At 39.9% G+C, this 26,443-nt stretch overlaps 1 long non-coding RNA gene across 1 annotated transcript in view; it reads left to right on the top strand.

The window, feature by feature from the left end:
• Positions 1 to 1,146: 1,146 nt before the first annotated feature.
• Positions 1,147 to 26,443, top strand: part of LOC126073250 (uncharacterized) — a 41,375-nt gene continuing 16,078 nt past the window's right edge. The window contains exons 1-2 of the long non-coding RNA XR_007516691.1: positions 1,147 to 1,294; positions 2,029 to 2,194. This is a non-coding gene — a long non-coding RNA (uncharacterized LOC126073250). The remainder of the gene's footprint in view (positions 1,295 to 2,028; positions 2,195 to 26,443) is intronic.

Raw genomic sequence — 26,443 nt, 5'->3', positions numbered from 1 at the left:
TTAAATCATTCTTGCAGCTTATATTTTCCACAGCAGATGGAGCCCTGTGGTATGCAAATAGGCTTTCCTTACATTGTCAGCAATTTTTACCTATATTTTACCTTAAAGAATACATTTTCCTTGTTTGCTTTATGTTTTCTATAGCATTTAGGCTAATATTTATTTACTGCAGATTCCCTTTCTACCAATAAGAATTTCATGGACTATTACATCCCAGCACTGTGGTTTTGTTTCCTTTCATTAATAGCTCCTTAATCATCTAGCTTGCTTGTAAGTACAAGAGCTTATTATTTGTATCGATGCTGTAGTATTGCATAAGAAGCATTTAGTAATATTTTAATATGTACAGCAGAAGCAAAAACGTTGGGTATACCATCGTAGGTTTTAATTTGAAATCCAATCTATGTGCACATTTTTCCCCCAGAATAAGCAAAAGCACTTAAGGTTTTATATTGTATCTTAAACATCCTATTAAATGTCATCAGCCGATTCAGGAAAATGTATTGCAAAAATATTAGAGAAGTATAAAATGTGTAAATGTAATAGCTGCTTGGGACATGGAGAGGAATGTAAAAGTCCGACATTTATCAGGTAGCCATAAACCACTAAGAAACATTGATAGAAAGCAACATTCTTATGATATATAGTATCTTAAGCATGAACTTTTATTTCTGGTATTTATTGCAGTGCTGTTGTATTAAAAAAAAACACTAATCCAGAATTATTGCAACCTTTCCTCACCATGAATTCCTACAGTATGAATATTTTGGTTGAGGTACAAGTTCTAACTTTCTTAACAATGGAAGGAGATATACTCTTTAAAGCTGGCTGGAATCCGAAGCTTGTGTTTCATTGACAGGTTTTGAAATGGCAAGTTAAGACTGGCGGAGAAACTGTAGAACGCAAAGGCATTAACTGAAAAATTAAGCAAAGAGTAATGAAAACTTCGATGTGTTTGAATCATCATTCACTGAACTGTAACTGCCTTAGCAGCACCAAATGAAATTGTAACAAGTAAGGGTCTTGACACTTCCCTCAATTTCTAAAAGAAGTTTCTGCATGCCACAGAGGATAAACAGCAGTCACATGAAATACTGGATGTCAGTTCTTTGAATTAATTTATTTTATTTTTTTTTCTAGAAAAAAAAACACTCAAAAACCAAACCCACTGCTGTTGAGTCGATTCTGACTCATAGAGACCCTGTAGGACAGAGCAGAACTACCCCAAAAGGTTTCCAAGGCTGTAAAGCTTTATGGGGACAGACTGACACATCTTTCTCCAGTGGAGTGGCTGGTGAGTTTGAACCACTGACCTTTCGGTTAGCAGCCTAGTGCTTTAACCACTGTGCCACCAGGGCTTCTCCATTATACAATAAGACAAACCAGGTTATTATAACAGCCTGCCTTTTGGATCTATAACAATGAAAAATTTTGGTCTGTAGCAGACGATACAATTATAAGCAGGGTCACATTCAAGGTATAGGATCTGTTGGTTTATGAAAAAATTAGAAATGTCTTGCCAATGATGTGATCTCTTCCTACCCTTGCATCCTGAGGGAGGATGAATGATCAGGAATATGCAGGAATAATTGTTTAGGTTTTGCCTTTATGCATGTCATTTGTGGGTCCAAGTGCCAACATGTTAGTGTGTGACTGGCGAAGGATTCTCCAGCTAGCATGTTTCTTTTCCCTTCAAGAGATAAAATATCTGAGATTTTTGTTGTCGTTGTTGATGTTTTGATTTCTAAATGGTACACGTACCAGACAGTAGAAAGCGTATAGGGTATCTCTATTTACCTGTTTACATGCCCTAGAGTCAAAGCAGAGAAGCTTTATAAAACAAAATTTTGGATTAATTGAAAAATATAGCTATGGAATCCACAAGAACAGTCTGAACAACCTCTCTGTGAGCTTTAGAGATTGTGAATTTCCCACCAGATAATGCCTTGGCTTTGGGTGGGAAGCTGTGATGAACGTTTGAGTGAGAAAATATGTGTCTGAGTTAGAGCATCTGCTTTCATTACTTAGTTTTCAAGAGGACATTGCGAGTCAAGGAAATGAGTGGGATTTATCCTGGAAAAGATCCAGAAGAAACTAGATCTTCTTAAGAAGACAAAGGAAGAGCAGCTTTCTGTAGCTCTGAGAGAGGAGCTGTGGGCGAGACTGAGTGGAGCGAGGACCCTGTTGATGGATGGTGAGCTCCACTTACCTGGAGGCAGTGTATACACCCTATGCAGCATCAAGACTCCATCATGGTTCAGTGGTTACCAGTTTAAAAGCCTCCCATTAAAATGTTCCAGGATGAGATGCCCTAAGAGAATGCCTTTGCCTCAGATAGCTGTGCTAATCATGAATTGCCTAGAGATAAGGCCTCCACAGAACATGGGTAAAATCTTTGTACAAGGGGCATAGTGGGAACATAGAGAGCAAAAAGTAATGAGACTCCACGTTTAGGATTTCATATTTAAAATTTAGTAAACAGTCAATAAGGAGACTAAATCTCAGTCGAATAATTTCATTAATGATTCATAAACTATGTTCAGGAAGAGAGGAGGAAATTTATGTACTATTCAAATAGTCTATATAATTTTGGAGCTTGAAAAAATCAAATTTAGAACCTATCATAGTGCTGACGATTAAAGAAAGATAATTTGATAGATAGATGCCTTTGAGTAGACTCTGACTCATGGAGACTTTATGTACAACAGAATAAAGCATTATCAAGTCCTGAGTTATCTTCAGGATGGTCAGTATGATTGAGTCCATTGTTATGCCTATTGTGCCAATTAACCTCTCCAAGCGTCTCCGTAGCCCTTGCTGGCCCTCTGTATCACCAAACATGAAGTACTTCTCCAGCAATTATCCCACTTGATGCTGTATCAAAAGCAAGTGATTTGAACTATGTTCTGATGTGATCCATAACACCTTTATTGGTTCATTTTGGAAGTAATATGCCAGATATTTCTTCCTAGTCTGTCTTAGGGTATGTGTTAATATTTATATTAATATTTATATAAAACTCTGTCACAGCAAAGGAGAAAATCAGGCTAATTTCTATTTTTTTTTTTTATTCATTCAGCGCTAAGGCTAAGGATGGAGAGGTGATGTGGGGTAGAGTGAGAAAAGAGGGAAAAATGGAACACTTTGATGAACCAGATAAAAAACTTGTTTTGTTTTCACTTTGAATGCCAATGTCATGGTCTGGAGGTCCCATATATAGTGGATTTAAATAGTGTCATTCAAAAAGGTATGTCCAAGTCTTAACCTCCAGTGCCTATGAATGTGACCTTATTTGAAAATAGGGTCTTTCCAGATATAATTAAGTTAAGCATCTTGGGATGAGATCATTTTGGGTTTAGAGTGGGCCCTAAATCTAATGACTGGTGTCCTTATAAGAGAAAAAGAGGAGGTTTGACACATAGAGACACAGAGAGAAGGCCAGGTGAAGATGGAGCCAGAGAGTGGAGGAATGCATATACAAGCCAAGGAATGCCAAGGATTTCTGACACCCACCAGAAGAGAGAAAGAAGCAGGGAATGGATTCTCCCAGAGCCTCCAAAAAGAACCAGTTTTGCTGACACCTTGATTTCAAACATATATCCTCCAGAACTGTAAGAGAATACATTTCTGTTGTGTTTATTCATCAAGTGTGTGGTAATTTGCTATGGCGACCCTAGGAAACCAACATACCATGCTGTCAGTAACTTTGCTTACTAAAGCCAGTGTCCGTTCTGGTCATTATTTCCTTCCCTGTGTGACTTTGTATCTTTGGCCGGCAATATGTACAAAACCAGATTTAGGTCTGCTGGCTTTCTAGAAAATCAAAACTCTAATACCCAAGACCTGTCCTCAACATTAACATGAGGCGATATGGTTCTCCTAGAATCTCCTTCGGAGACCCCAATTACAGCTGTCCTCCTCTGACATACCTCAATCCCAGTCTTTCTTTTCTCAGCTTCATTAAAATGTGTAAATTCTATGGCCTATGCCTTCATACCTCCTTGGGTTCATTTCATCTCACCAGATGAATAAAATAAAGTAGTATAATGTTAAAGATTGAATTTTGCCCTAAAATATATGATAGAATTCTAACTCCTGTGCCTGTGGATATAACCCTATTTGGGAATAAGGTATTCTTTGTTATGTTAATGAGATCATATCAGTGTAGGGTGTGTCCTAAACCTAATCACTTCTGAGTAATAAGGAGCAGCATAAACACAAGAGAAGATAGATATCATGCCAGGTGATATCATGCCACCAAGGAATGCTGGAAAAGATAAAGGTATTCCCCCAGAGTCAACAGAGAAAGACAAAGAGACTTTCTCTAAACTGGTGCCCTGAATTAAGACTTCTAACCTCCTAAAAGGTTGACTCTGTGGGAGAAAGGATCTGGTTATCTGCTCCTGTAAAGATTAAAAAACAAAACAAAACAAAACAAATCCGTTGCTGTTGGGTTAATTCCTACTCATAAAGACTCTATAGGACAGAACAGAACTGACCCAAGGAGCAGCTGGTGGATTTTAACTGTTGACCTTTTGGTTAGCAGCTGAGCTCTTAACCGCTGCACCACTGGGGCTCCCCTGTAAAGATTACAGCCTACTTTGGGGCAGTTCTACTCAGTTCTATAGTGTTGCTATGAGTTGGAATCGACTCGACAGCACACAACAACAAAAACAACAAACTGCGAGAAAATAAATTTGTGTTCTTTTAAGATAACCACTTGTGGTATTTGTATTATAGCAGCACTAAGAAATTAAGACTACAGCTTTCAGTATGACTTATACCTCAACATAAAAAAAAAAATTTTCACTAAAATTTTTACAACTGGACTAATAAGCAACATCATGATAAATGGAGAAAAGATTGAATTTGTCAAGGATTTCATTTTACTTGAATCTGCGATCAACCCCCCTGGAAAGAGCAATCAAGAAATCAAATAATGCATTTCACTGGGCGAATCTACTGCAAAAGGCCTCTTTAAAGGGTTAAAAAGCAAAGATGTCACTTTAAGGACTAAGGTGCATCTGACCCAAGCCATGACGTTTTCAATTGCCTCCTATGCATGCAAAAGCTGGGCAATGAATAAGGAAGACCGAAGAAGAACTGATGCCTTTGAATTACGGTGTTGGCAAAAAAGAATATTGACTGTGTCATGGACTGCCAGAAGAACAAATGAACCTGTCTTGGAAGAAGAACAGCCAGAATGCTCCTTAGACACGAGGATGGCGAAACTTCTCCTCAGGTACTTTGAACTTGTTATCAGGAGGGACCAGTCTCTGGAGAAGGACATCATGTTTCGTAAAGTAGAGATCAGGGAAAAAGAAGAAGACCTTCAATGAGATGAATTGACATGGTGGTTGCAACAATAGGCTCAAATATAGCAACTTGTGAGGATGGTGCAGGACCGGGCAGCGTTTCATTCTGTTGTACATAGGGTCACTATGACTCGGAACCCACTCAATGGCACATAACAACAGCAACAAGAAACTAAGACAGATGTTATTCACTGATAAAGGTCTTTGGATAACATTTGTCTTTTGATAGAGACTTCATTCACATGGGTCAAAGGGGAATGTCATAGACTCTGAGGTAAAAGCAGTGGGGTAGGGACATTATTCTCCTCTCATCGCTGGTTTAGTTGCTTCGTCTATGAGAAGATTTGGACTTCTTCCTAAAATCCATGAGGTTGTGTAAGCCTTCAAACCAATGTCGTCTTTTGAAAAAACACTGAAGTAAAAATTAGTCTTTAACCACATCCTCCAAAATAACTCTTGTCCAAGGATCTGCAGGATTACACAAATCTAGTATTAAACTTAATAGAAAGTAAATGGTGAATCTAAGTAAAATTAATCTGAAAGGCATCCAACTTTAAAAAAAAAGGCATGAACTCTCCTCAACTTCTTTTTCTTCATGTTCCTGGTATTTTAGTTTTTTTATAAATTCTGCTTTTGAAGACTCTAAGTATATTTGCTATAGATAAGTATGTTCTCTGAAAAATTTGAGAGAAGCTCCATATAAAATTTTTTTTCTTGCATGATTCAATTGATTTGCAAAATGGTACAGACAGTATTTAAATTTGAAGATTTGTAATGCACATTAGTGTATTAAAGGCTCTGAAAAAGTCCGGTAGTGAAAAAGCCTGTTTGACTTTGTTTAACTCAGCATTTCCGAAGTGTGTAATTCTTCTGCGCATAACATTTTGGGGAACTAGTTTTTCAATTAACACAATCGTAGAGGATGGAGGGGGGGCATGCTGCTATAGACATCTGCCTGTGTGCTAATTACTTTAGTAGAAAACAAGGGAGAAAATCCTGTGCTTCATGCCAGGGTAGCAGTACCAACAAGCATGCCCATTTTTTTCATTCAGTCACTTATTCATTACAAACTTACTCAACATCAACCATGTAAAAAAGACTGATTCAGGAGTTGGGAAGTACAAAAAAAAAAAACCCAAACCCAGACCAGATATAATCCTTGTTTTGAGGAGGTTGTAGGCTTGTTGGGAAACAGGTAATAAAAGCACTGAGACTGTGCATGTGCGGCTGAATCAATGGTCAATGGTGAGAAGCTATTTTCCAGTAGTTGAATCCTGACTTCCTGGGATTTGAAGGTGGTGCTGGATGTTGATAACCACTGTCTCTTCTCAGCCACGTTCTATGCAGATGTCCAAGACACAGTAAACAAGCAAACAAAACACACTGCAAAGATCTTTCTTTTTTTAAAGCTCTGAGCTGGAAGTCACATTTCCCTTCTCTGATACTGAGGAGAGAGCACGGGACTTGGAACCAGAGGTCTTGATCTGAATCCTGCCTCCATGCTTCATAGTCTTGCGATCTTGGATAAATCCCTTAACCTTGCTGAGACTCAGACACTGAGAATCCAGATATTTCTGTTTTCCTGGAGCAATGGGAGGACCTAATTAAAACAATGAGTGTCCAGGACAATTCTGCTCTGTCCTATAGGGTTGCTATGAGTTGGAATTGACTCGACAGCAATGGGCTTTTATGGGTGAGTCCTTTACAAAATGTAAAATTCTGTACAAATGTTAGGCGTTATTTCTATTATTATTGCTTTTATTATTCTTTAACTATGACAAACATTGAATCAATATGCCAGACATTGTCTTAAATGCTTATCATTTGTTTTCTCCCTTTATACAACGACCCTAAGAGTTAGTTACTATAATTACTCTACTTTGCAGATGAAAAAAACAGAGGCTTAGAGGATTTAAATCACAGGTTTAAATCAAACATCTGAGACTCTTCAGTATGCTAGCTTTCTGCCATGTTCGGCAACTTTGGAATCCATTCGTTCACTCAACTAACATTGCTAAGCACATACTATGTGCCATGTATCATTCCAAATTCTGGGTCTATAGCAGTGAACAAAATGGATTAAAATTTCTGTCCTTTGGAAGTTTAAATCCTAGTGAAGAAGAGAGATAATAAAATAATAAGTATGTGGCCGGCAGTTCAAATTCACCGAGAGCTCCTTGGAAACTCTATGGGGCAGTTCTACTCTGACCTATAGTGTCACTATGAGGTGGAATCAACTCGACAGCAAGGGACTTGAGCTTGGATACAAAATGATGAGTGATATGAAGGAGAAATAGAACAGGACTAGGGGTATTCAGAGTGAAGGGTGTTAAGGAGAATTTTAAATAGGCTAGATGAGTTTGGCCAATGGAGATGGTGATTGTTGAGCAAAGATATGAAGGAGATGAGGGAATGAATATTGGGGAGAATAGTATTCTAGTCAGACAGGATAGTGCAAAAGTCCTGAAGTGTGAATGTGCTGGGCCCGTATGAGAAACAGTGTGACCATTGGAGCTGGAGTAAATTTAGTGAGGGGAGGGTAAGAGTTAGGTCAGAAAGGCCAGGTTGGGTAGGGCCTGTAGACCCCAGCCCGGGGTCTGGCTTGTGTACCCTTTGTGAAAAGAGAATCTCATGGGAGGGTTTCAAACAGAAAAGTGTCATGGTCTGACATATTTTTAAAAAAGATCACTCTGGTTATTCTTTTCAGAATGGATTGTAGGAGTTAAGGGTGAAAGCAAGAAGATCAAAAACTGCTCATTCCTGGTACAGAATGAAGTGAATTAGAACATGCTTCCAAATCTCATTTGGTGTACATTAAACTTGGTTAGTTCATTTTCCATATAGCAAAATGAGTAAGCTGGGGAGGCCTGTTTGAACACCTATTTATCTTGGCCAAATACTTTCTCCTAGCATCTTGAAGTCATTTATTTGGCCATGTTGGTGCTATAACCAAAATGAGTTTTTCTATAATAGTGACATAAATCCTGGAATTCCAATAGAACATTGGATTAAATAGGACCTCTTTTTTTTTGGAGGGTGGTGTATTCCAAACACTTCTTATCAAAACCAGTATAATTTTCAGCATAGGCTGGGTAGCGATTTGAAAACACCATCTATTCAGGTTCCATCTGGAGGTAGAATATGGATTAATAGTGGAATATCATTAGAAGTCATATCTTACTATGCAGACATTAGGATTAGAACCATGATCTTTTGAAAGAAATACATAGGAAAGGACACAATGGAAATTTGAATTCTTTCTGAAGACATTTTAATCCTTGGAATTATTATCTAATCCCCAGCTCTCAGCCCCAAACGAAGCTGGATGAGAAATTTGATGCTGTTGTTCCTTTGAGCTGATGGAACAGGAAATCACATAAACTGGTTGTAAGCTCACTTATGGATATTCGAGCAACTTTATGGACCATGCTTGGGTTAATGATAGTGCAGAAATGCTATTAAAGCAGAATACTATCAGTTAATCCACTGGTGGCATGCATTAGTGATACTTGAAAAGTTATACAGTAGTGAGGAATTGCGTGGTTTTTAGTTCATCCCCCGTTAAGATTTGTGGATATTTTATATGAACTTATGATTCTCCCATTCACCCTCAGCAAATGACTCAGATCTCTTTAACCTTCTGAGAGACGTGCTCGAGAAGGCTTGCTGTTAATGGAACATGACTGCCCTGTTTTCTTTCAAAATGCAATGCAGTTACTTTGAAATTACAAGTCTACTCTGACCAGGGAGCACCCTCAGTTGAAATACAGATTGCACAGTTTATTGGAAATGGGAATCATATTTTCTTTATTTACTCAAGGGTTCATTAATACATGATGATTTGGGGATAGAAGTGCAATGAAGAGAAAGCCTGTTCAAGAAAGTATTGGATTAATCTAAGGGTCTTCCCTTCATATTTGATTTATCTTTAGCCGAGAATCGACCAATGCCTCCATAGTGGATATGTTCAGAAAATGACAGTCAATTGCCTGTTTGAAATACTTGACTTTGGCCAAAGGGACAGGTGAGGCAGAAAAGTATCCCATCTCTTGAGACTATGGTCAGGAATTTCACAAGAAATTGAAAATACAAACACTTTGTTAAGCATATGTGTAGTTACCTGAAATTCAGCATCATTTTAAAACCAAGTGCTTGAGAGGGTATAATGTTAGTATTCCATTGCCATCTCTGCCACCACAAATCTACAGCCTACTATTTTCCTACCATACATTTCCTAATGATGCTTCTGTTGATAGAAAGCCCCAGTCATTTTTTATTAATGGATGCTGTGACTTCTTCCCACTTTCTTTCCATTGGCACAGCATTTACTGATTAAGGATGCTGGGTGAGTCAGAATATTCCTTGCATAATGATTGGTTACTTGGAATGGGTACCGGCTCTTTCTTTGTGATAAAGAACAGTGTATATAAATAAGGGTAAGAGATTTTCTTGATGTTCAAGGTCTTTGGTCTCTGAGTTACAGACTATAAATTTCTTAGGCCACATTCTAGAAGCAGAACTTTCACTGATTCACCTAGAAGTTTTATAAAACAAAATTAATGGCAGAAGAATGCACCATTATTATTTCTTTTTGACTGCTCTGAAGATAATTTGATACATGACGTATTGAAGTTTTGAGTTTTTCCAATGATTCATTTTCAGGTAAATGTTTATCACATTTCTGGCTTTGTTTTCCTCTATCATATGTTTCTCCATCTTCCATGGGTAAATCGACATCTTCATCCATATTGCACTTTGAGCGGCTGTGAATTCAGCCTGTATTCTCATTAAATGTTACGAATATGTGATTTTCATTTATGATTTTAGCTGGTGTTTCTGAAATTTCTATGGCAGCATCTGGCCAGGAAAGTGTGTCTGTGAATCAGAATCACCTCACTTAATTTTATTGTTCTTCTGTGTGTTCACTTCTCCAATCCTCTCGTAGCAAACAGGAGGCAATTTGGAGTCCTTTCTATTCTAATTCTCAGAGACCCTACCTTGTGTACAGACTTTTGGTTTGATTTTACTTTTCCTGGTTCACATGGTTCCGGGAACAGTGGAAACAAATCCTGTGCTCCTCCCCATCCTCATAGCCACCATTCGACTCTAAGTGAAAGCCTTGGTTTGATCAGGCTAGCGAAAGAGCCTCCTAAGGGTTTTTCCACTCTTCTCAACTTCTGTCGCTTCCAGTTTCTCAATGCTGCTGTTAGAATGATCTTTTTATAATGCAGATATGATCCTGCCTCTTCCTTCTTAAAACCCTTCTTTTTATCCTTGGAATAAAGATCAAATTCCTGAATATAGTTCACAGAGCTCTCTACATACTACTTGTCTCTTCAGATAATCCTTGCGTCCTCTCCCTCCTCTGTGCTCTAGCCACAGTGATCTGCCTTCAGGTCCCCAAATCATCACTTCCACTCGTCTCCAGGTCTTTATGCACACTCTTCTCTTTGCCTGAATCACCAGTCCATCCACATGCTTCTGAATGTATCTGACTCATCCTTCAAGTCTCACCTTGAACTCCCCGCTTTTGCCAGGCTGCTTCTACTGCCATTCCCTGCCACCCACTTACTCTGTAGTCCCATAGTATCCTACACTTGGCCTTTTCTCATAGTTGGACTTTTAAAATAGCCTCCACACCTGTAACTTTTTATTTAATGTCCATCTTCCCCACTAGATACTGTCTTTGTGAGGCCAATATGCATATCTGTGTTGCTGATTGCTCTATCCCCAGCACCTTGCACAAAGTAGGTATTTGGGCACATAGTAGCCATGTAATACATGTTTATTGACCTCAGTATAGTCTTAATTCCACTGTTTTCAGTCACTCTTTTCCACTCATATCATCAGATGTGCATTTGTCTCTTTCCAAGGTGATCATGCAAGGCTTTTCTTTTGAGGATGCAGTTACTTATCTTCCTTCATCCTTCCTCTTTGGAGACACTTTCTGAAGCTAATTTTTACCCTAAGTGCAAACTCTTTTTTGTAATGACTGAATCACCCATATGTGAGTGGAATTATCACTAGCCCAGGAGTGGAAGGCTTGAGTTTGGGCTCTCCTATGGCATTAGCTGGACTTTTAACCCTAGTCCAATCGCATAATCTCTCTAATCATTATTCCCCTCGGCCAAAACGTGAGCTAGCCATATTAGGCTAAATCTATGGGCTTCTCTGTGATGCTAAGAAGCCTTTTTGTGCCCTTTCAGAATGGGCTAGCCTCCTGTCCTGGAGTACAAAAGAGGAAATGATAGATAGGTGGACAGATAGAAATTCAGCATGTCATCCCAGAGTGAATATTAGATTTTGATTGGGGATGACTAAGGATAGGCTATCTCTTTCCTTCAGCATGTGCCCTCCCTGTCCCCATTCCTCTCTGAGTGACATCATGCCCTAGGTAGCTGTGGCTCAGAGAGAAAGCTGATGATGGGCAAACATTAAACATTCTTCCTGATGTGGATTAGTGACAAGCCAGGAAACTGTACAGCCACACGGTGCAGATTGTGTGTGTGTTGGGGGGGGGGGCATGATTATTATTGCCTGCCATCTAATCATATTGTCTTTATTTATTTAATAGCCATATTTCTTAAGAGTGTGTAATGTATAATAAGTACAAGAGCATAAGATTTCAAATTTGACTGACTGGGGTTCAAGTTATAACTCCATCACTTTGTAGTGTGTGTATGTGTGTATTTGTGTGTGGCAGTGGGGGAGAGACAGAGAGAAGGAGACAGATAGAAGAAGAGAGAGAGGAGAGAGAGAGATTGAAGGCCAATTATTTGATTTTTATGAGTCTCAATTTTCTCCTATGCACTTAACATAGTAGTAACCACTTCATGGTGTCGTTCAAGGGTTTTAAGAAGATAATACTTATAAGACAGGAGCCCTGGTGGGTTAAGCATTTGTCTGCTAACTGAGAGGTTGGTGGCTTAAAGCCACCAGCCCCTCCACAGGGAGAAAGTGTGGCAGTCAGTTTCCATATAGATTACAGCTTTGGAAACTCTATGGGGCAGTTCTACTCTGTCCTATAGGGTCTCTATGAGTCGGAATCAAATTGACTTGATGGCAACAGGTTTCCCATTTCATTCCATGATGCCGTTCTCCTTTGTAGAGGAAATGTTCCTTCCTGCTTAGATCATGTCTATGATCTACAAAAACCTGAACCAAACCCATTGCTGTTGAGTGGATTCTGACTCATAGTCACCCTGTAGGACAGAGTAGAACTGTCTTATTGGCTTACCAAGCAGCTGCTGGTGGATTCAAACTACCGACCTTTTGGTTAGCCACCTGAGCTCTTAACCACTGTGCCACCAGGGCTCTCTACTATGTATAAAAAAAAAATTTTTTTTCTTATATAGGGGCTGCCAATCATTGTTACTCTACAGCAACCCACCTCTACTCTCCCCAAAGCAAGGGGCATGTAGATGAACTAAGCCAGACCAATCAGGGTATAGCACTGGATCTTTGAAATTCAGACTGGGATGAGGCTTTCTGGTGGTGAAGCTGAGAAATGCAACCCTGGGAGCTTCTGGCAACGAGGTTCTGACTGTTCAGGAACTGCTAATTTGCAGTAGAAGAATGGACAGAGGCAAAGGTGAAGAGAGAGGAGGGAACAACCCAGTAGCATCAAATCTTTGGATCTAGTCATTCCCCATTATACCCACATGAGCCGACAAATTTCCCTTGGCCCAGCTAACTCATGTTGCATGCCTATAACACGTATCAGAGAGCTAGGACTAATAGAGTAGGAACCTATAGGTCCTCAGGAAACTTTCGTTCTTACTACGTTCTTACTTTGTGTTTCCTCTTAGAACAGGCCAGGCACCATGAATTGGAAAATCAATTATATTCTGAATTCCAAGTTTTTAATAAATCAGTGATCTTTCCTTTTACTTTTTTCCCCACAGATTTAATTACTAATCCTGACAATATTTTTATATTTTGAGGGCTTAAGAATATAACAGGTGTAGGTACTTAATTATGCTAATATGTACTATTGCCAGAGTGTAAAACTGGCACAATATTTCTAAGTGGTGATTTTGTAATAAGTTTCAGAAACTTTTCTTTTTATCCTTTTACTCACCAATTCCACTTCAAGTATTCTACCCTCAGGAAATGAACCTGGATGTTGAACAATGATATATGCTCAAATTTATTTACTGTAGCTTAATTTGTAAGGGTGAAAAATGAAACAACTCAAGTGAATGTCCAAACCTTGCTGTTGTTGTTAGTTGCCATCAAGTTGATTCTGACTCACGGCAACCCCATATGCTACAGAGTAGAACTGCTCCACTGGGTTCTTTTGGCTGTAATCTTAATGGAAGCAGATTGCCAGTCCTTTTTTTTCTGAAGTAGAATTGGATATGTTCAAACTGCCAACTTTTAGGTTAGCAGTGGAGTGTAAACTATTTGTGCCACCTAGAGACTTTGCCCAAACTTGTGAATTATTTAAATTCCATGCAGCCTCTTAAATAATTTTTTGGTGACATGAGAAAACTCCAATGATGTATTTTTTAGTGAAAAATAAAAAGATCATAAAACAGTATATGCAATACAAATCCTCATTTCCTTCCCTGGGCAACGGGATTGTTGGCGTATAGAAAACATTGTTATTGACTCCTCAGCATTCCTGTCACTATCCTCCTTACCTGACATCATCTGTAAAGCCATGGAATTGTGTGAGATTGATCTCCACCTTGAGCTGTTGTCATTTGTTGCAATCAAGTTGATGCTAACTCATGGCAACCCCATATGCTACAGAGTAGAACTGCTCTATGGAGTTTTCTTGGCTGTAATCTTAATGGAGGACTTGAGTTAATGGGTGGTTCATCACTGGCTCAAGTCAATCAGCATGATCCTCTTCCTGTAGCTATGGTTTAGCTCAGAGGTAGACACATAACCCAAGCCCAGTGGTGCATGGCACTGTGTTGGCCTTCATGTCTGGTTCAGAGTCAGGCATATAATTTCTTTTTGTCCAATCAGAGGGAAGAGAAAGACTTTTGTTCAATGGTTGGGTGGGATTCATCCACTCCGAACATGGACAAGGATGCTTGTAGTCCTAGGTGATATTGAAAGATGTTTTATGACCATAAGGGGAAGCTAGCCTTAGGACGCACTGACATCACAGAAGGCAGAGCTGAGAGGTAGAATGAGACCTTGTATCTGCTGCCATTATCATGTCTTGGAATCAAAACTGTACTAAAACTTGCTCTCATTTTGGGGTGAAATAACACATTATCCAATCCTTTAAGCTAGCTGGTGTTTAGGTTCTTTCACTACATGAAAATAAAACAGAGAAAATTTAAACAAAGTGGTTTTTGTTTTAGTCTTTATCTTTTCCAGTATTTTTAAGATGTTCTGTAGTAACACACATTGCTTTTACATTAGAAAAGATTATTCATTACAAAAAGTTGTTATTAGCTAAAAACTGGCAAAGGGCCATTAGGTCAGCACATCTTGGTCTTCCCCTACTCGCTCTTCCCTTTCTCCTCATCCCTCTTCAGTCCTATCCCCCAAAATCCCTAAGACCCAGAGATGCCAACAAAATGTCAAAATTTTGTCACTCCATTAATTAGGAGATTTGAATTGGGTGAGGCACAACCTACATTCTGTGAAATTGATTGGCAAGTGACTGGCAGAGTTACTCTGTAGCTAAGGGGGCAGTGACAGAGATAGAATCGATACCACCGTTTATCACTGTGTGCCTCCGTCTAAACATATAGAAACCTGGGAGAATTTATAGAGGCACTGGTTATCTTGCATAGACAGGAGATGCTCCAAAGTCAAGATCTAGAACTCTCTTGCCTAATTTGGCAGTGTAATCAGTGTGATCAAAGGAAGAAACTCCATAAGCAATGTGGATCCCAAAAGCCAGAAGTAAATTTACACTAGGCATATATTCACATCTAATGAGTTAGAGTCATGTCACATTGGTTAGGAGGCAGGGATGAGCCTGTTTAATCAGTGAGGTGTTTTCTGAGGGAGGTAGGCCTGAGGCAAATGGTGACTGTGAAGAGAGAAGTAGTCCAGAATTCTAGAGAGATGTCAATTCTAAAGTGGAACTGGAGGGGAGCAAAGGAGACAATAGCCAAGTGACAGCACTTTTAACATGCCATGTGGATGACTATTATAAATACTGCCATGGGGAAGAAGAATCCTGGCAGTATGTGTCTAATGATGGTACCCCATCTCTATTTCCCACCACCCCATTGCTCTCTGATTCTGGATTATATGCGATACGGGGCTGTCATCTACTTAGCCAGCCACCTAACCACTGTGTCCTTGAGTTTCCTCATCTGTACAAGGGCTAAGGGTTAGACCAGAGGACTTCTAAGGAACATCCTAGTTGCCATAGAGTCGGTTGGACTCATGGTGACCCAATGTGTGTCAGAATAGAACTGTGCTCCACAGGGATTTCGATGGCTGATTTTTCAAAAATCGATCTTCAGGCCTTTCTTCCAAGGTACCTCTGAGTGGTCTTGAACTCCTGACCTTTTGGTTAGCAGCCAAGGAAGTTAACTATTTGTGCCACCCAGGGACTCCCTAAGGATCCTGTTGTTGTTTTGGACCATTAAGTTGATTCCGACACATAGCAACCCTGTATAGAGTAGAGCTGCCCCATAGGGTTTCTTTAGAGAAGCAGATAGCCAGGTCTTTTCTCCCAGGGAGCTGCTGGTAAGTTCTAGCCCTAAACCAAACAAACAAACCCATTGCTGTCCACTCCGTTCCGACCCATAGTGACCCTATATTACAGAGCAGAACAGCCACATAGGGTTTCCAATGAGTGGCTGGTAGATTTCAACTACCAACCTCTTGGCACCTGAGCCAAAATACTAGCTTTCCACAATTGGTCCATCCACCTGTCTGTCTGCACAAATCAGCCAATGAGGAGAGCCTTGGAAGTTTAGGCCTTCTGGAGCGCAGTTCTGATTTTCTTTTTGGGGAAAAGGCATGCTCCCAAAGAGGTGCTCTCGGGGAGGCAGGGGGCCTTTGAAGTCAACAGGGCTTTGGTTGCAGCTGCTCTGTGGAGGAAGAAACAAAACAAAACAAAACCTGAGTTTTTAAAGAAGCAAATGGTTGTTTTTTTTAACAAAATTAACTCACAGCTGCAAGCAGCAGAATGAAAGCAAATTTTAAAATAATCAGCTGCTTTGGGGGCCTCCTCCTGCTTCCAGAACAACTTCAGTCCCAACCTCTGCGGGCTGCCTTTCAAGGCCTCAGCCTCAAGTGCCGACTGTCCAGGGGTGAAGCGGAGCCTCAAGCTGCTGGTTTCAGTAAAGAGCCAGAAGGTTTTATGATCTCGGGGACCCTAAAGGCCTCGGCTGTTTGTTTTGTTTTTTCTGTTATAATTAGGACGGATTACATATTTTTGAAAGGCACCTGACAGTGGGTTGTTTTTAAAGGGTCATTTCATTAAACTTTTTTTTTTTTTTATTGTTCAGTGATCTTTTGGATTCCATTTAATCAACTAATTGTTATTTTACAACAGTAATAAAATGTAAGCCCATACAGTCACTGAAAGGTGCTGGGGATGACCAAGGCCAGAAATTATACTAGTGTTTGAATTTCCACCTACACTTGGTACACTGATTTTTAGATGAGGATACTGTATATTTAGAGGGTTGTTTAAAATTCCCTGTTTACTCCATCACTGATGTATTGGCATGTGAATTTCTGCATGTTAGTGAGGTTGCTGAGATGGGCCTTAAAAGAAAAAGATAGAATGAATTTCAATATTTTGAGGAAAGCCTAACTAAAATAATTAACACATTAAAGGGGCCAACTTTATCTAAAAGAATTAAGTTTCTTCATCATGAGGGGCAGAAGGCTGAGAGTTACCTTGATCACTCAGGACTCAGGGACTCACAGTCAAGTGACCTCAGGATGAATCCCTCTGGACCATCTGTTGATGGTGTGACTGTAAGCAGAGATAATAATCCCCACGCTATCTAGTGTCATGAGGACCAAATGGAGGCCTGTTTATGGAAGAGTACCTAGTGTAGTGTTTGCTCTAGTAGGAGTCTAGCTTGGCAAACATTGATTGAACATCTACTATGTGATCAACAAATATTTTCTTTATTTCAAAGCACAGATTTAGCCAACAAATCTCAGGAGACTGAATGAGTTTGACATCTGAGGACTGATGGGACAGACCTAGGACAGATGAAAAGCAGTACTGCTTTACGTTGTGGGTAGAAAAAAAAAGTGTGTGGGGGGGTGCTTTTTACCTGTTTTAATTACCTCGTGCTGCTGTCACAGAAGTTCCACGAGTGGGTGGCTTTAAGACAAGCAATTTATCTTCTCACAGCTCAGGAGGCTAGAAATCTGAATTCAGGATGTGGCTCTAGGGGGAGGTCCTTTTTTATCTATTTCAGCTTCTAGTACCTGCAAACCTTAGAGTTCTGGCCTTCATCATTGTGAGATACTGCCTGTCTTCGCCCTGTGTCTGTGTGCCTGTGTCTAATCTGCTCTTTTTATCACTCAGCAGTGATTAGGTTTAGGCTTTACCCTACACTGGTACAGTAAAACTTGCAAAAACAGGAACCTGTGTAAGCTGGAAACCTGTCAGAGAAGGAAAATGCAAATATTTTCCACTAATAGAGAGCGATAGAAAAATGGTAAGACTGCACCCTGTCAAAGGCAGAAAACGTACAAGACCCAGAAAAACAAGGCAGTCCAGTTGAGTTCCCGCTCTCACAGGTTTCACTGTGTAACCTCAACTGATCGATTGGCTATACTACATTAGGTAGCATTATAGAAGATGGTTAAATTAGATTGGATCCCATTCACAGGACCAACAGGAAGGTGCTTCTCAGTGCAAGGCAAAAGTGTACAGGTTAGTCGGCAACAGAAAGACATGTCACTCATTAGGTCAAAAGACCTAATAGTTTGGAGGAATAAGAAAGACCTTACCAAAACCGAATTTGTGGGGAAATCTAGAATCCTGATTATAGAGAAAGGAGAGTTGGCATGAGGGTAAAAAAAAACAGCAGCAATGCTGCTATTGGGACATACATAGACAGGCATCTAGGAGCCAGTGAGAGTGGCAGGAGGGCTAAATGCCCGTGCTTGAAGAGAGAATGAAAAAGAAAGGGACAGTATCACTTGGAAAAGATGGCAAAATGTAACAAAATAGGTGGTATGAGCTACTTAACTCTTTTTTACCTCCTTTTCCACGTAGAAAGACCAAGGAAACTGAAGAGGTTAAGGCAGCCATTATGTAGGAATAGCTTGGATTCTAACATATATTTTGGTGGGACACAATTCAACCTATAACATATCCCAAGACTGAAAATATTACTAAGTTCAAAAAAGTTTTTATATAAATTAAGGGATGCTCTATAGTTTTGTTTTTTTTTAATAGGAAGACTAGAAAAATATTTTGAAACTGGTCTAACCTCTTGGGATTGCTGTTCTCAAAGTCAACCATGTCTTCTCATCAGAGCCAAAAACCAGTTATGACTGAAAGGTAATTCCTTTATTCTCAGTATAGTTAATAATGATGATAGTATTTTATATTGGGATTTGAAGATTCCCAGAGTGTTTTGGTCATAACCAACCACATCCTGTTAAATCCTAAGCCTGTTTGCTCTAGGGTAGGGCTTTTCTCTAACCTGACGATTTTAACAATAACGATAATAATAAGGCCAAATACGCTTCTAAGTTTTGTACATATAATGACTCATTAATATTCATAACAAACCTTGTGGTAGGTCTTATTCCTAGTCCCCTTTTTAAAATGAGGAAGCTGAGACAAAGAGGATAAATGACTTACCCAGGATCACTCAGCTAGTTAATGGTAGAGTCAGAATTTGAAGACAGGTAGTTGGCTCCATAATCAGCACCCTTAACCCACTTATCTGTACTGCCTATTTTATACAATCATTTTCTTAACTTTGAGTAAAGTGTTGTCTAAGGTCATCTTGAAACATGATATGCCATTTTAAACAGCTAAAATCTGTTTTACATATTATTATAGTTTGGAACAAATATTTGCCTTGAAGTTTGTGGTATTGTTTGTAACTGGCATCTAGAGGAAGGTATATTTAGGAATTTAATATATTCTTCCATAAGCATATGTGCTTTCAGGCACAGTATTTTTTATTCTGATGTAGCTGTTGGTTTCTTTGTAAGTTGAAGTAAAGTCTATCATTTCACAACATGTCAACATGCCAGTCAAAAATCCTTATCCGTGAATATGCCTGTTACATTGTGGGCACTGTACAAGGCGCAACTTCAAGAGAAGAACAAGAATTTTTCTTTGACAAACATTCATTGCTGCGTTCCAAAGGTTTATGGGCTAATGAGTCAGATCACATAAAAACCAAGGGAACAAAGAGAAATTGGAGATTGGCAAAAATATGCTTATATATGCCATCAGTATAATTCATTAAGCCATTCTATCCCTGAGTGTCTTTCAAATCCATCTCCATTACCCAGCCCCTGGCTGTCACTTCCCCAGTTCTGACTCAGATCCTTGTCACCTGCTCCTGCAGCATTGCAAGAGTCTCCTTTTTGGTGTCTTTTCCTTCAGTGTCTTCCTTTCCATGCCATTTTACGCACCCTCTCTAGGGTGACCTTGTTGAAAGAGAGCTGTCCCCCTCACTGTTCTGCTTAGAACCCTCCACCGATTCTCCATCACCACGTAATAAAGGATGAACTCCTTAGGATAACATATAATGCTCCCCACAAATGCCCTGCCTAGTTTTCCAGCCTCTTCTCTGGTGCACTATGCCCTGCATGCTTTGCTCTTTCAAGCATGCATGAAGCTTTTTCTGCTCTCGTCTGCCTGGAAAAATCCAGTGAATTCTTTCAGACTGAATTTAACCATTACCTCATTGGAGAATCCTTCCTTGACCACCTCCCTCCTCAGCCCTTAGTCAGAAACAATTTCCCTCACCTCTGTGTTCCCCTAACATTTTATACAAACCTTTGTTATAGCCCTTTTCTTGGTGTTTGGTAATTCTTTGCCTTCAGGTCAATCTTCCTCACCAGAAGATGGCTCCACAGGGTATTTGCATCCTTGTATTTGCAGGACATTACATGGTGTCTGGCATAGAGTAGATGTGTAATAAATGGTTCTGGACTGAATGAATGAATGAATGAACAAACAGTGGAACAAATCACATTGCTGAAGTGAAAGACAGATTTTGGAAGTTTTTTCTAAGTTTCTTTAATGAATTCACTTAAATGTCATTCCAGTTGGTGTAGAGACTGCAACATGAACTAGATGGCCAAAAATCAGGGCTTTAGTTCCAGACTGTCACTATATTAGTCTCCTAAAAAAAAAATTATTATATTAGTCTCCTAGGGCTGCCATAACAAAGTACCCCAAACCGGGGGGCTGTTAAGAACAGAAGTTTATTGCCTCACAGTTCTGAAGGCTAGAAGTCAGAAATCAAGATGCTGGCCATGTCCATGCCTCCTGAGGGATCTGAAGGAGAATCCGTTCCATGTCTGTCTCCTACTGTTTGGCGATGGCTGGTGATCCTTGGCATTCCTTGGCATCACTCCAAATATCTGCTTCAGTCTTCACATGGCCATTTTTCCTCTGTGTCTCTCTTTCAGTCTCTTTTTCTCTTTTCTAAGAACACCACACATATTGAATTAGGACTCACCCTACTGCGGTCTGATCTCATGTTAACTGATAACATCTTCAGACTCTATTCCCAAACCAGGTCACATTCACAGATACATGGGCTCAGACTTCAAAATACCTTTTTGGGGGACACAGTTCAATGCATAAGAGTCACTAATTAGCCCTGGGACCTCGAACAGACCACTTACCTCTCTGTGCCACAGCATCTTCATCCAGAAGATGAGGACACAGATATCTAAAATTCCTAACATTGCCATTACCAAAACTAAAACCAAATCCATTGCCATCAAGTTGATTCCAGCTCATAGTAACCCTATAGGACAGAGTAGAACAGCCCTATAGGGTTTCCAAGGAATAGCTGCTAGGTTTGAACTGCCAACCTTTTGGTTAGCAGCCAAGCTCTTAACCACTACACCACCAGGTCTGCAAGTTGCCATTAAGATTAAATAAAAATAATTCCCAGTGAAAATGCTTCTGAAAAGTACAAATATAAAACGTTCACCAAAGATTCTCATGACCAGCCCTCTCATGTGTAATTCCATGCCAGAGAGGCATAACATATATATTTCTTCCTGCTTCTTAGTATCTTGTGGGCCTCTGCTTGTCTTCCCTATAATTGTTTTGGGTTGTTTAAAAGGCTCAAGGGGCTTATTTTTAGCAGGTCAGTATGTTCACGAGAAGGCCCTAGAACTGCAAAGAGGTTCTTAGAAAATATAGTACACATTCAGTACAAAAAGAGTGTGCCGGTATTAGACCATCAAAAGTCAAAGGCATAATTTGAAATGATGAACGTATCCATTTTAAGTTACACATTACTTTGCATAGTTAATATCACTGTAATTAGTCATAGTTCCTATAATTTATTGAAAAAGATGCTCATCCCCTCTAGTGTACTACAGTGATGAATGTTGGGAGTGCAACTTTGGGAGACGGAATCAAGAAAATGAGTAACAGTTGGAGAATTAGTATGTAAATCAATAAGACACTCTCTTCTTCGTTTTGAAACCAGGATTTCCTTGACACACAGCAAAACCAGAGAGCTCCCACAAGTTCGAACTGTCTTCATACCCGACAGAACTAGGCAGGCCACATCTACTGTAGGAAATATTTAAAATCCTCTCAAACATTTGAGTAAACCTCTAGTAAATATTTAAACTCTGTATAACTAGTCACAAATAAATTAAGCTGATTTTATGCAGTCTCTCTAATTAGAAGGGCACAGCATTTGTTGAAACGTGATTAGTATTATTCATTAAGCAAAAAATTCTCATTTGTATCTTATTATCACTATTCTGCATAAACCAACACAATTTGTCATGAACTCCCTCATTTGCTGTATCTTCAAAAAGCAGATTATGCTTATTTTTCATTTGGACAGTGGAAAATCAAGCCAGGTGTTTGGCAGCACCAGAGTGTTCAGGTGTAACTGTGCCAGTGATGGCAATTACTAGCAGCGTGGATGAAGAATGAGGCATGGAGAATCTTGGGACTGAGGTGCCTGGAGGCCCATCCCTTCAGAGTGCCCCTGCTGATGAGACAGGTGTTGTACTGGGCTGGTGGGAGCGGAGGGGGAACCAGGAAAGAAACTTTTCTGTAAAGTCAGATCTTTCCCCTTCCATCAGAGTCTGAAAATGCTTGCTTCAATTTCTGCTGCATCCAAGCTGCAGGCATGTGCGATGTGAAACCTCCGCAGCAATACCTTTGTTTAAAAGACTTCCAAAGCATAAAAATTCAGCCCCACGATTTGTCTAGAACTGCCTGTCTGCCTAGACACATAATCACTGTACGTATTTAGCTTTTCAGACTTACAGATATTTCTGCATAAGAGAAAGGCTATGTCATATTACCTGGACAAACAGGGACTGTCTACTGCTTTCCCCCCTCTTCAATTTAGTCTTTTTTTCTTTTAAAATTTTCTTTGTTCTCTAGCTCAGGTTAGAGACTCCATTAGGACTGTGACTGTGGTTGCTTTATGATTCTAGCAGAAATAGGGACGTGAGTGCTGCAGGGTCTATAAAACAGCGCAGTGATGATAGGAAATTATTATTATTATTTTAACATAGCAGTCAGGGGCAGATTAACCAGTAAGCAAGGTATGCACAGGTTAATTATGCTTACTTACTAATCTGTAGGGCACAATTTCACATGGTTGCACCACATCTTTGATGTAAAAAACAGGCAAAATTGTGCCCTACAGATTAGTAAGTAAGCACAAATAAGCCTTTGTGTACCTTGCTTATTGGGTAACCTGTCCCTGGTAACCATGCTTTCAAATATACTACTTCAAATCCTGTCTATTCTTTTTGAATTTTAAAGCTATAAAGGATTGGCTACTATTTGGCCCCCAGGAGTGTTCATTTCTCTTTTTGTCTCTCTCTTCCTCTTTGCTACTTCACTATCACCTCTTGTTTTTGTAAATATTCTGCCTTTCTCAGGTCTTTCTCCCCACTGTTCCTGATGTGGAAACCCTGGTGGCATAGTGGTTAAGTGCTACAGCTGCTAACCAAAGGGCTGGCAGTTTGAATCCACCAGGTGCTCCTTGGAAACTCTACGGGGCAGTTCCACTCTGACCTATAGAGTCTCTATGAGTCGGAATCAACTCGATGGCACTGGGTTTGTTTTTGGTTTATTCTTGATGTGGTTAATTTTCTGAGAGACCAATCAAGTGGAATGGTGTGGAAACAATATCCAGTAAGATGAAAGAGAATGGCAATATTTACCTAAAAATACACAGTGCAGGGGCGGGGTATGATAGTGGTCTTCAAATGTTGACAGGATACTCAGATTAGCACTACGCAGTGGCTATGTGTTGTTGGCTGCCATCAAGTTGGCCCCCGACTCATGGCGACCCCAAGCACAAAGGAATGAAAAACTGCCTGCTCTTGTGCCATCCCCATGATGGGTTGTGGATCAGACCACTGTGACCCATAGAGTTTTCGTCGGCTGATTTTTGGAAGTGGATTGACAGGTTTTTCTTCCTACTCTGTCTTAGTCTGGAAGCTCCACTGAAACCTGTTCAGTATCATAGCAACACACAGGCCTCCACTGACTCATGGGCGGTGGCTGTGTATGACGTGCATTATCTGAAATTGAACTCAGATCTCCTTCATAGAAGGTGGAAATTCTACTACTGAGCCAAGTGATTGCATGATAGCACTAAAGCCAGCAGGAGGAAGAGAGAGTGAGGCAGATTATGGCTCAACCTAAGAGAGCACTGTCTAACAAAGTGTTCCAAACACAGGCTAGGCTGTCTTGTGAAGTAGTGAGCTCCCATCGCTGGAGACAGTATGATAGAGTTTGAACTGGGAACTTTAAGTGGATGAGTTCTAGTTCCCTTCCATCACTAATATTTGATGGTTCTGTTTCTTGAAAAGACTGTGCTCAGCTGTCTCCACGGGGCAAGCTGAGAAGATTCCCATGATGATAGAATATCAAATTTTTCAGGAATTGCAAGCCCCCATTCCTCTCTGTCTCACGTTTTTAAAGCCTGAAAAACAGGCACGTTACCTTTTAACACCTGGGGTGGCTGGTCATACTGAGAGACCAATATAACGCATAGCACTTACAACTCCAGCTTTGGGATACCCTTGTCAAAATTTCAGAGCAAATGATGATTAATAGACTGAGGGATCCTGTTTACTGTGTTGTGGCCAATGTATAGCTAAAAAAAGGTTCTGGCCCATCCAGAAGTCATTATCCTTTGACTTTACAACATTTTCCTTGTCTTCACAATGAATGAGGATTTGTCCAAACACAGGCAGTGGGTATTACATTTGGGGTATAAATAGTTTATCCACTATGAAGAATTTTATAAAGTTGAAAAGACATCCAAGAGTCCCCAGGTAAGGACTCTCAGTGTGATACAGAATTAATGACAAATTAAAGGGGCAAATATATTACTTCCCTAAGTAGGAAACTAGTTATGAACCTAGTTACTTGGACAGGTAGAATGCCAAGCATGAAACTTGAGAAGGTTTCTCAAATTAAGGTCGGGAACCACTTACTTGTTGAAATACAGATTCCAAGGCCTGATCCCAAATCTACTGTGTTAGTTTTTTATTGCCGTGTAACAAATTACCACAAATTTAACAGCATAGAAGAACGTCTATTTATTATCTTATAGTCCTGAAGTTCAGAAATCTGGATAGGCTGAGTTGAGTTCTCCATTTAAGGTTTCAAAAGGTGGAAATGAGAGTCTCAAAAGGCTAGGTGCTTATCTGTAGGCTCTGGGGGAAAATCCAATTCCAAGCTCATTTAGATTGTTGGTAAAACTCAATGCCTTGGTGTCTGTCAACTGGAGGCTGCTCTCTGCTCATAGAGACCACTTCCATTCCTTCTTACAGGACCCCATCCACCTTCAAACCAGCAAGGGCACATTGAGTCCTTTTCATGCTTGGAATCTCTCTGCCTTCCTCTTCTGTTACATGTCAGGGAAAACTCTGTTTCTAAAAGATGCATGTGATTGTATTAGAACACCCAGATAGACCTGAGACTTTAATTACATTTGCAAAATCTCTTCTCAACAGTACCTAGATTAGTGTTTGATTGGATAAACCAGAGAACAGAATCTTTGTGGACTTATCTTTAGAATGCTACCAACCACACCTGCTAAGTCTGAGTCTCTTCAGTAGAACTAGTGGAATCTTTTCAACGACACTACAAATTATTATGATAAATAATAAAGATTGAAAACCATGGGTTTAGAAGGGTAATAAGAAAAGCAGTCAATGTTAGGTGTCAGGTGAGTGATGCAGGAAATAAGGACTATAGGAGTTCCAAATGAGAGCCCGCTCAAGACTGAAGATGCCAATAACTGTAGCGATGTTCATGGAGAAACTAGAGCTTGAGCTGCGTCTTGAAGGAAAGAAGAAAAGAAGACATTCAGAAAGGAACAGCACAAGGTTTCCAGGCAGGCAGAAGACACAAGCAGAGATTTGAAAATGAGAGAACATATGATAGGCCTTTCAGAGTACAATGAAATTGAGTCTGATTGGAGTGGAGGTGTATAGTTGTGATTTGATGGAGAAGGTGTAAGGTTGGGGTTTTGTTGTGTAGGATCTTGATTGCCAGGCCAAGCAGTTTGAATAAAGACAAGCCATTGAAGGTTTTTAAGAATTATTATGTTTAAAAACCAAAGTAGTTTTACTCAGCTCATCCCATTTATAGTCACCGAATTCCTCTGCAGTTGACAAAAGTGTTGTGTTTTGATTCTCTTTCAGCCAAGTCAAGGTCTTGATTGGTACCAAAAGCATTTTTTTGAATTATTTTCACTCATGGGGTTGCAGATAGAAGGGAGATGGCAAGTTGTAAGAAATGAAGTAGCATATGGGAAAGGGTAATATGACCCAGGGCTCAGACTCTGGTTGAGGGAAAGGGAGAACAACAATCTCAGTCTCTTTTAGAAGCATCTTTCTACATGTTCTGACTCCTAAAGCATTCTTCATTCTCCATCCACCGAAGCATAAATGCACTCCAAAGATACCAGATCCTTACTGAAGGGTAGGGAGGCGGAAGGACTACTAGACACTGTATA

Source organism: Elephas maximus, chromosome 3 (genome assembly GCF_024166365.1).
Source record: "Elephas maximus indicus isolate mEleMax1 chromosome 3, mEleMax1 primary haplotype, whole genome shotgun sequence".
Classification (NCBI taxonomy): domain Eukaryota; kingdom Metazoa; phylum Chordata; class Mammalia; order Proboscidea; family Elephantidae; genus Elephas; species Elephas maximus.
This window is presented reverse-complemented; position numbering and strand designations above follow the sequence as displayed.